At 41.9% G+C, this 9,672-nt stretch overlaps 1 protein-coding gene across 5 annotated transcripts in view; it reads left to right on the top strand.

Annotated features, from left to right (window-relative positions):
• Positions 1 to 2,645: 2,645 nt before the first annotated feature.
• Slc16a12 (solute carrier family 16 member 12) overlaps positions 2,646 to 9,672 on the top strand; it is a 98,243-nt gene continuing 91,216 nt past the window's right edge. For 2 of the 5 annotated variants that reach the window (XR_015440360.1, XM_087184884.1), the window contains exon 1: positions 2,646 to 3,085. The gene's annotated coding sequence lies outside the window, so the exon portion shown is untranslated. The remainder of the gene's footprint in view (positions 3,086 to 9,672) is intronic. The other 3 variants (XM_087184885.1, XM_013069841.3, XM_004838481.4) reach the window with 2 other exon arrangements.

Below are 9,672 nucleotides of genomic sequence, written 5' to 3'. Positions count from 1 at the left end.
TGCTATGATGAAGGAAATATCTTATGCCATACCCAGTATTGTAGGGCTAGAAATATGCTGGTATGGAGCACTTGAAATATGGATAGTGAAACAGATTATAGCTAAAACACAAGCAGTGCAAGCAAACTGAATTTACTCATAATTAATTACCTAATTAAAATGTAAATATAAATAGCCATATTTCAGAGCTCTGTTGGATTGACTGTGCAAATGCAGAACATTTCTATAGTTATAGAAAGCTGCGTTAGACAATGCTGTTCAGAGGAAATGCTGCATCTTCCCTTTCCTCCCTGGCTGGATTCTAGAATTGCATCTTTGCTTTTCTTCTTCCACAGAACATGAGCAGAAGGACTTTCTCCTCCCCCTGCTCCTCCACTCCTCCAACCTAAGAGAAAAGAGACTCTTTCCCGGGTCCACTTCCCTTCACACTGCCCTGCACAGCCTTGAATAGAGAGCCCCATGTGTGACCTAGCGGGGCTCTGCATAGGCCCGTCACACTTACTGTCATTGTGGAGGATTAACTAATGGTCAACTTGGAACACCCAGCTGAACTAGGTCAGGGGGGTTCTGGGCATGGAAGACCCACCTGAGAATTGTTGCTGATGGCACAAAAAGAGAACTGGAAGGTAAGATTGTAGGCTGTTGATTTTCCTGGGAAGGTTTGCTGCAGGTGGTTTTCCTGATGCGAACTTGTGTCATCGGTGCTCAGGTCCTTGCTGTTACTGGGGATGGCTGCTGTTGTCTTCAGGGGAGCGCTGGTCTTTATCTTGAGCATCGCTTCCTGGCTCCAGTGCAGATCCCTCAGGCTGTTGGCACAGATGCTTCACCCAAATGGCGCAGATTTTCTAGCTTCCACCACTGGTCTTTGGGCCTTCCCAGTGCTTGCATGACTTGAATGAGACATTGCTGTGGGCTCTAGGCCTCTGGCTGGACTCATGGAGGACACTGCCTTGGGCTCTTAGACTTTAGCTGGACTTATGAAGGATACTGTCATGGGATCCAGGCCCTCCCCTGGGTTCTTCAGGTCTCTGTGTGTGGACAGATCTCTTGCACTCCTCTGCATTTGACTTTTTGGGTGAATATTATAAAATAATCCTGTAAATTATGTGTCCAGTATTAAATCTATTCCCTAGCAAACCCTGACTACAACAGTCATCAACATCAACCAACAATTACTGGATTTGTAAAGGATGAACTCCTTCTTCCAGAGCTAGAATCAGGCAAAGGAACTAAGAACACTCTCAGAATAAAACAACAGACACAGCACTTAACAGAACAAAATATTTGCTTTGGGCTTTGTTAGAGGCCCTGTAAGTGACGACTTAGAAGGAGGCCTGGAGTCTTTTCTATTCTCCAAAACTTCTTAAAAGAATTGGTTGTCCTATATTATTTAAATGGAAAATGGAATGTATTTGCCACCGAAAAGCAATATATAACTGAGAGAAGTGTTTTTTCTGAAACACAAAGGCATTCAAGTCTTGAATCTAAAGCCCTTGACAGCCAAGAGTTCAGGGCTCACTCCTGCTCCTACATTTATAGGTTCATTTTCAATGCTAATGAATTCTTTCATAAGCTCTATTGTGTGTTTGTTTGAGACAGGGTCTCACTAGGTAATTTGGCTGGGTTTGAACTCACTATGTAGCCTCTGCTGGCCTTGAACTCCTGGCTATCATTTTGCCTCAGCCTCCTAAATGCTGGGAATTCAGGTGTCCACCATCGTGCCTGACTTGTTTCTTCTTTTGTGTATTTTAAACATATATTCACTAATCAGCACTTTGATTTAACCTAGAGTTTTTGAAACTTAAATTCAGATTTATAGTTAAAAGACAGAAAAGTGAGGGGAAGGAAAGAGACAAAATAGCCAGAGGGTAAAATGAAAAAGGACTTTACTAGTCAGTTTTTAAAATATCCTAAGTGGCAAATCTTGCCTACTACTGATCAGCGACTTCCTATTCCCCTTCTCAAGGTTTACAAAAGTTTAATTTTAGAAACTTGATGTACATCAGAATCACCAGAGATCCTGAAGTGTGCCTCCTGATTTAGAGATTCTGTGATGGGGCCTGAGATTCACGTTTTTAATGGGTTTCCATGTGCTGCTGGTTTGTGGACCTCTTGGAGTAGCAAGTGTGTAGACTCCAAGAAGCTAGAATTGAAGCTTTAGAGTTCGGAGGTCTTACTTCTGTCGAGGGGAGCGCTCTGCAGAAAGGTAGCCTGGAACCTGCTTTGCTGGGTACCTGCAGGCCCGCCTCTAGGGCTCCCTCTAGGCCTCAGATCTAAATTTACTGGGGTTGTTATGTAAGGGGCACCTGCATCTGGCTCTCTCTGTTCTCGCAGCAATCAAGTGAAGTGGGTGCAATGTTATTAATAATAATTATCGCCGTTTATCTTACATATGAAGAAACCGAGGCTTGCTCAAAGTTATAAGCAGAACCCAGGTCCATCTGTCGCTTTTAAGGAACAGTCCAGCACTCCAGTTTCCTGTGCTGTGAAATAGTTAGGACTTGGTTGGCAGGTACCTTCCCTGACAGATACACCTGAAAGAGTCTTCGTATTACTTCTAGAGGTCTTGCTTTTTGACCTGTGGAGAAAAGTTCTTCTTGAGAATACCAGAGCCCCTCTGCTTGCTCAGGTCAGGAGTGCGCAGGCTGCTCCCGGGAAGAGTCCAGAAGTCCCTGAGCGCTCTGGCTCAGAGCACAGCCGGCCGCGGTTACATAACCGAGAGGCGTCCGCCTCCCCGGACCCCCCACCCAGGCCAAGCCCCAGCAGCAGAGCGGATCCCATAGTAAACCCCCTTGGCAGGCCGGGCAGCGTCCCCTGCGGAACTGGCGGGACTGAGCTAGCCAGGGCCTTTCGGGGACGTGCAGCTGGAGTTGCCCCTCGACGCTCTCCTTCCCCGGCGCTTCCCGGGGGCCCCGGCCCAGCCCCTCCGGCGCCTCCCCCAGTCGGCTCCCCGCCCCTCGGAAGCGCGGACCGCCGCGCCTGGGGCCAGAGGAGGGGCCCTGCGCAGGGACGCGGCTCTGCGGGTGCGCCCGGGGACATGTCTGCGCGCCACCACCACCACCAGGGCTGCAGCGGTCCCAGCGAGGTGAGACGGCGGGGTTGAGCCGGGCTGGGGGCGCGGGACGAGGCCTCGCGCGGGGCTCCGGGTGGTCTGCGCGCTCTGTGCCGGCCGCGAGCGAGGAGCCTGGTCCCATCGAGCTTCCCGGGCGCACTCTCGCGGGCGAATCCGGCGTGCGGATCGCCAGAGCCCGGGCTGGGAAACTCCTCATGGCTCACCCTCTTCCCGCTCTCCAACTCGCTCTCCAACTCGTTGAGCCGAGGGAGCGGTGGCTCGGAGGACGCGGGCATCCTTTGAGGCCAGACCGGGTTTAGAGCTGGTCTTGAAGCTGGCGTAGGTCCGGGACGCTGCATTCTCCCTCCCTGGGTCCAGTCCCCGCCCGATCCCGGACCCTCACCAGGGTCGCTCGCCAAGCTTGTTCGGTTAGGGAGAGACTGCTGTCCACTCTGTTATGCTCGCTCCAGTGAGTTTTGGGGGCAGGTGGTAAGAGAGGGAGCTGTTCTCATCTCTGGCTGCTGAGGTTACCAAATGCAAGTTTCCAGATTTTTCCTGGATTCTCTTGTGTTAAATGCATTTTTAATGATAGAAATATTTATTTCCCTAGTGTGATCTAGTAAAAACACTCTAGCCCTCACAGTTTTTTCTGGATTAAATTGAATATCACTATTACGTCTTGCCACTAGGAAAAGCAGTGAAAACTTTAATGCAGACTCACAACTCAGCATTCCAAATCATACACTAACGGGTCTCTAATTAGTTCCCTCTAAGTGATTCTTGGTTGAGAGCTGGCCATTCCAGAGGCCCCGCCAGCTTGGCCCAGAAGGAAAATCTTCAGGCCTGCCAAATTCAGAAACAGTCTCTACAGGTATCCAAGCTGCCTGGTTTTGAAAATTGTCAACTGCCCCCCTGCATAATGTGTCTTGTGGCCAAAGTCACGCAGGACCACAGCTAAGAGTGTCGGTCCCTCCCAATGTGCCAGTGCCCAACCTGTGTCTGTTGGAGAGAGGAAGAATGGAGGAGTACTGAATGACTGCACTCAATCACTTACAATCACAGGATCTTAGACATCAAAAGGATCTCAGAGCTCTCATCCACTAGATCCAGACTCTTCATTTTACAGCCCAGGAACCCCTGATCTGAGTCCTCGAGGGCTGCAAAGCTATTAACAGGGAACGGCGCCAACCCAGGTATCCCGTCTTCTCATTCCCACACAAGTCAATGTGCACGGCCTATTGCCTCCAGGCATTCTGAACAAAAATGGCATGACCAGAGTCACCTCATCACATAACTTTCTTGTCTTTGTTTTTTACTTATCATTTTTTAACTGAGAAGGTTCTGAAATGGATGAGATAGGTAGATTTAGTCAAACTGCCTTTGTAGTATAATTAAAAATTAGCAATCCTTATTTTTGAGTAATATTTAAATTTTTTCTTATATTAAGATGTATGCAGATACATTCCAGGTTTTTAAAAAGTACTCAATCAAAACAAAGAGTATATCCACCCACATCTGCCTTTGGAGTTTCTTCTAATTCTGTGTTCTCCATGGTGATGACAGATTAGGGTTAAAGGCACGATGTACGGCGCTAGACCTGGCTTGAAAAAAGTGCCCTATTGAAGGATTGTTTGTTGTGTTTAACATTATAACTGATAATAGAAGACACGACTTGCAATTAAAACTGACTCAGCATTGCATATTTCTTACATTTAATTAAATTTAATATATATTTATTGAGTGCCTTGCCTAGGGTTTGCTGGGGATTTTGGATATGTCAATGAACAAAACAAAGAACTTTGATCCTGTAGAGCTCCAGTTGCAATTATTCCTGAGAATAATTTTCCGGGACTTTGTCGGGCAGATAGAAGAGAATGTCAGTTTTGCCTAATGAAGGGAAATGAACACAAAAGTTCCAGTCTGTCTTACTTCTGATTCCATAAGTTTGTTGCTCTTATAATCATCGAAAACAAACAAAATACTCAGGCGAAGTTGCTTTAACTTTCATGAACCTTCTATGGTGTATGAATAATAGTTCCTACCTTTGTTTAAAGTATGTTCATTTGGAATCCACTTCCTTTATTGCAGCAACCTCATTGTGGTGACTTTAAACTTAATAAAGCATAGAAGAATTAGTTTTCTCAAAAGTGTTAATGTTGGGCCTGTAATTGTGTTAGGTTGTGTGATGTAGCTTGCTTTTATTTATTTATGAAGATAGCATACTGTTTCTATATTATCTCACTTTACATTTCCCGCCACTCTTCTCCATAATCATAGGCTGCACAGCGTTGTGACTTATTAGTACACCTGTCACCATGGTAGTTCTTCTTTTAAATCAGAAAATCCAGTTTTAAGCATTCTCTAATTCTCTCAGTCACATTTTCCTCAAAACAGTATGTTTGCAAGTTCAGGCATGTTTGTTGTTTTTAACAAAGACTTATCAAAATGAACTTGGCACTTTTTTGGTTGTATACAGCCAAAAAATGTTCACTGCCTGTTTCTTTGTTTGTTTGTTTTTATACATTCTCCTAACCAATTGCTTTGCTTTTAAAAATTACCAAATTGGAAGTTGTTTTCTTAGGAGTACATTTTTAGTATATCTAAAAACTCATCCATTAAAGTGGTATAACTTAATTGAGAAAAACCATGTCCACAGTTGAAGATACAGGGGGATTTCAAGCACAAAGATCTGGTCTCTGTTTTTAATTTGTTTGACATCAAAGGACATCAGAAAGTGTTGTTATCTAAGTGTCCTATTTAAATGTGATCCCTGTTCAACATTTGGGAAGAGTCACTGTTTCTGAAGGCTGCTAGGTACCCAGAGTAACAGTTGATTCTTTTCCTCATTCAGTAACCACTTTGCCCCACTAGATTTATATCTCTCTTCCTTTTACTGTACATTGATGATGGGGTGAGTTCCTCTAGCCAAGTAGAAAGTTACAGGTCATTAATTAATACACTATACTCATTAATTTATTGATTTAATAAATATTTATTGAACTTCTTTTTCATGATTTGTGTAAAGGCTGTACTCTGAGCCCCTCTTTTCCTGTGCTGGTGGCAATAGGGGATATAAAGATACAGAAGTAGCTTGCATCCTGATATAAAAGAAACTTCTTCTCCTCTTCTTTCTCCTTCTCCTCTTCTTTCTTTTTCTCTTTTGAGATACTGGGGATCAAACCCAAGTTGTTGTGCATGTTAGCCAAGCACTCCACCACTGAACTACATCCCCTTCCCTACTTGCTTCTTTTTGAAAACAGAAGATTTCCTTTTAGGGTCCTGTTGAGGTTGTGTTGTGTTGTATAACAGGCAGTTAATCACTTCTGGACCCTTCAGTATTGATGTAGAGGAGTACTGACCAACACTAAAGTAACTCATTCACCTCATTGGAAAATATAGCTAAAAATATAAAGTAACTCATTCTCATTCCCCTCTGGAATACATACTGATTCTTGCTCAGAGCACAGAGATCACTGTAGCAATAGCTATCATACAATAAATTGTTATACTTTGTTCTTTCTAGCTCAGGTGCACATTTACTGTGGTGTTTGGTCACAGTCCTGTTTATGCCAGTTGTACCTGATACTGTAATTTTGTAATTTAATTAAATATTGCATAACAAATTTAATGTGAATGCCAAAACAGAATGCTATTTTACGAAAACTAAATTGATTGCCATATGGGCCCATGTGTTAGTTAGCTTCACATTACTATAATGAAATATCTGAGATAATTACCTTGTAAAGCAAAAATATTTATTTTGGCTCAAGGCTTTGGGGATTCCAGTCCAAGATCAAGCAGATCCATTGCTTTGGGTATGTGGTGGCCAAGCTACGTGGCAATGACAAGAATGCATGACTGAGAACATTCACTGCATGGCCAGGAAGCGAAAAGAGAGAGAAAAAGACAAGATGGTGGGGTCTCACAATGCCTTTTAAAAGCATGACTCCAGTTACCTAGGACAACCCATAAGGCCCTGCCTTTCAAAGTTTCTACCAGGTCCCGATTGTGCTATACTGGAGACCAAGCCTTTAGCACAAGCCCTCCAACCCAAGGCATGGGTTGCATGCAGCCCTGAACAGTGAGTAATGTGGCTCATAAGACTGTACAAAACAAACTATTATTTTGTGATTTTTAGCTATATTTTCCATTATTAAATTGCAGGTGTGCTAGTGTGGACTGTATAGGCCAAAACAGAACACTAAACAGGGTAGGGCTAATGCCTTCTCTTGCATCCATCACAGACAGTTGAATTGATATCTGTGTACATCAATCAGATGTTATGTGCAGTTGTGCAACTTGGCAAGTAAAATGCAGTAATTGCCAATAATAGTGTTTCAACCTACCTGTATTTGTGTGTGCCTGGGAAGACAGGTGGTTTTTGATTTTAAGCAGATATGGAAGTGTTCTTATTTAATTATTGAAACTTGGGCTTGTGTTACTTTGTAAAGTAATTTAATAAATTAAAATATAAAAATGAAGGAAGTTTGTTGTTAAATACAATAACTATATTATATGTTTTATATGCAGCTCAAGATAATTCTTTTTTACTCAGTGTGGTCTAGGAAAGCCAAAAGGTTGGAAGCCTGTATTTTTGTTTTGTTTTGGTACCAGGGATTGAACTCGGGACCTCGTGCTTGCAAAGCAGGCACCAGAACCACTGAGGTAAATCCCAGGTTCTATCTTTTCATTTTTTTGAGACAAGGTCTTGCTATATAGTTCATACTGGCCTTGAACTCACTATGTAGCCTAGGCTGGCCTTGAACTTGTGGTGATCCTCCTGCCTCAGCCTCCTAAATGCTGGGATTATAGGTGTGCTTCATGCCTGGCTTGCATACCTGTGTTTTAACACATGGAACTATGGAGAGAAATTCAACATCCAAACTATGGAAAGCAGCCATTAAAATAAGACATGTTTATGAAACAGCAAGACATTCTGTGAAATGAATGAACCCTGAAAACCTTAAGTGAAAGAAGTTAGATACGTAAGACCACATATAAGTAGTATGATTCCACTTACTGGAGATGTCCAGAAGAGGCAAATCTAGAGGCAAGTGGATTAGTGGCTGCCCAGAGATGGAGATGGGGGAGCAAGGAGTGACTGAAAACGGTGCAGAGCTTCTTTTTGGGGAGATGGCTATGTTCTGGAGTTAGGTAATGGTGGTGGTTGCAGAATATTGTGACTAGAGTAAAAGCCACTGAAGTGTATACTTTAGAATGATTAAATCACTGAAGTTTATGTTATATGATTTTATCTCAATTTATAAAAAAAATAAAGCTTTAAAAAGCAACATGAACAAATGAACTACTACCTAGATGTAGAACAGACAGATACAACATATTGGGAAAGTACAGCAAAAATATCGAGGTGTTTTTTGCACTAAGGTCTTTTTACAAACTTCTTTAATGTCCTGCCCCGTTTCAAATACAAGCAAGAAACCTGGCCAGGTTTAGCCAAAAAATGTAACAGAAAACTCCAATCATGACTAGTATCCAAATATTAGTGAATGCATTTACAATTATTTATGTGACTAAAGTTGAAATAAAAATTTTGAAAGATGTTATGTCAACTTTTTGGGATCTAATTGCTTCAATTGAGAGAGATTTTTTTTTTGAGAGATCTTTAAATGTTTCAATATCTGAGGGTTCCTCATATGACTTGAAAATAGCTTATCTCTGCACTGGGGTAGAAATTCCTGTTTATGAACCTCTTATAAACATGGAATTAATTACTTAAGATTATAGTTTTCAAGCTTCTAAATCATCGTAAAAATCAGCTGTCCTTTCCCCCCAAATTCTGTGTTGTGACTCCCTCATTCGTGTATATTACCAGACTAGCTATGTAAAATTTTAACTATACCAATACTTAAAATTAATCACCCAAAACATTTGTAGACTATAATTTTTCAAAATATTTCTGAGAACAATTCACCATATTGTGGTTTATTTAACATATTACAAACTGAGAACATAATTACTTATTTGCTGGACAACTGGTATTATTTTTGTAACTCTGCTGTATTTGATGAAATACTTTCCATGGAAATGAGCTCATATTTATCTACTAAAACCAGCTGTATTTCTTGAAATAGCAATTTCAGCTCTCTGAATCTGTAACTTCAAAACAGTCACATCATGGCCCATGAAAGAACCATTAAAGAAACAAAAACTTGTACTCACAACAAAGTTAAACTTGCTTTGAGGAAAAAAGTTGTTTTTTCAGTCAGATGTGGGTCAATGAGAGAACAACAACAACAAAGCAGTATTAGCTATCATAATTAAGTCATTACAGATAGTGTTAATTGAAGTTCTCAGCATAACCGGTATCAAAGATATGGATTGTTCATAATGATACCTGACAATTTAGTATTCTCAAATCAGCCAATTCAAGACTCTGTATCAATGGTTTTCAACATTGGTTACACATTAAAATCACCTAGGGAAGGGAAGAAAGCATACTAATACCAAGGGCTTATTCTAAAAAATTTCCCTTCACCAGCTACTTAAAAGGCTGAGGCAGGGAGACTAGAAGTTTGAGCCCAGACTGGTCACCTTAGTGACTTAGAGAGTCCTTTTCACAAAATGAAAAATAAAAAAGACCTGGGGATGTAGCTCAGTGT

The sequence above is a fragment of the Heterocephalus glaber genome, unplaced genomic scaffold (genome assembly GCF_053883595.1).
Source record: "Heterocephalus glaber isolate CG9 unplaced genomic scaffold, H.glaber_assembly_v1.0 deba00001497, whole genome shotgun sequence".
NCBI lineage: Eukaryota > Metazoa > Chordata > Mammalia > Rodentia > Bathyergidae > Heterocephalus > Heterocephalus glaber.
The sequence above is the reverse complement of the archived record's forward strand: the minus strand, read 5'-3'. Positions and strand labels throughout refer to the sequence as shown.